We start from the raw sequence: 1,637 nt of genomic DNA on the forward strand, positions 1-1,637 counted from the left end.
GGGGGCGAGTAGCATAGGTTCACGTGGCGCCCCTGCTGACCCTCGGAGACAATCGCTACTCTCCGCACAGGCCGCCCCACATCGAGGTGGAAAAGATAAATCCTCGGCTCCTGGTCATGACTTCGTCTAGGTTCAGCGTACTCACACTTAATAGTGAAGGAATTTCTGCAGCAAAATCAGAAATTAACGCCACTTTATATGCTAATATCGTCTGCCTCAAGGAAAAAAAAACCCCCAAAAAAAAGACTGGGCGCCACCAAAAACACCTGGTATACACCTTATCATGTGCCATCTAAGCCCAGTTCATGAAAGTGCGATCTACGCAGGGAAGTCAGTTATCAAGGGCAGTGCTGACCTCTCTGATGGAGGCCTCGAGATATTTCAGGTGGACACTATGCACCTTAAGATCACCTCAGTGTAAACACCCTGCAGCACCCTTTACATGGCATTCACCCCTACGTGACAACAAAGGGAGCCTTTATATAGTGACACACAAGGCCCTCACTTTTCCGAGCGCACCGGAGAAGGGGTTTAAAACCCCTTCTGCATTTTTTCATCTAGATAAAAACCAAGCATGAATCTGGGGGTAATCATTTCCCCAACCCAACCCCGGGCCAATAATAAGTGACATAAAACCCGTCATCAGGTTGCAAGCAATACAGCATAAACCAAGGTTCAACTTCCGCAAGGCCAACTGGGGAGGCTTTTGTCTGGCCTTGAAGTAGCACTCCCCAACATCCCTCCTACGCCTGATGAATATAGTAAATACCAAGCCCTGGTGTGGGAGGTCGCAAGAAAGTATATCCTCTGAGGCTGTAGGAAATTTTATTTAACGGCCTACAAACCAAACAGAAGCCCAAATACGAAGAATATATCCAGGTTTTTTGTGAAGACCCATTTGCTGAAAATACCCTAGAACTTATTTGCTTCCATCACAAGAACGAAAGACCCTGGCAAAAAAGACGAACCAATCGATAGGCCAAAACAAAAACCTCGAACTTTTACGCAAAAGATCTGAACACGGCCAGTAAAACCCTCAACACGGCAAGGCTCTGGCGAAGACGGGTTTAACCAAGATATGGCATCACCTTTGGGGAAAAGGGGCATTGACCCGTCAAAAAATTTTGGGATTGTCCCTCATAAAACCCAAAAAGGAAAAGAGCTAATGGGTGCTCCTTGAAAGATTCAAAAATCCCAAGAGTTACACCTCTTTCCCTGCTATGCATTCACTACAAGTTATATGAAAGTATGATCCTAGCACGTATTCATGCAACAGTTGACGAACATCTGCAGCTGACCAAGCTGGCTTTACACCAAGCCAGGTATTAAACTAGACATAATACACTGAAGACGTTTTTGAGACAAAACAAATAACAGGCGCCGTTTGTATATACCTAACGGCTGGCTATGATATCGTTGCTCTTGAAAGCAGCCTAAATAGTACAGAATTCCACCTTAGTCCGTATAATCAAGTCTCTGCTCGTCAATCGACGATTTTCTGTGGAAATGGACAGTAAAAAAAACATGGGGATACAAAACAAAGGGGTAGTTTGTTTCCAATACACACAAAACACGCCGGGCCAAAAGCTTTGGGTTTAACGTTTGCCTCTTTTGGGAAGGGGGTTCAGCTTTAAACC

This window comes from Penaeus monodon, chromosome 25 (genome assembly GCF_015228065.2).
Source record: "Penaeus monodon isolate SGIC_2016 chromosome 25, NSTDA_Pmon_1, whole genome shotgun sequence".
Lineage (NCBI taxonomy): Eukaryota > Metazoa > Arthropoda > Malacostraca > Decapoda > Penaeidae > Penaeus > Penaeus monodon.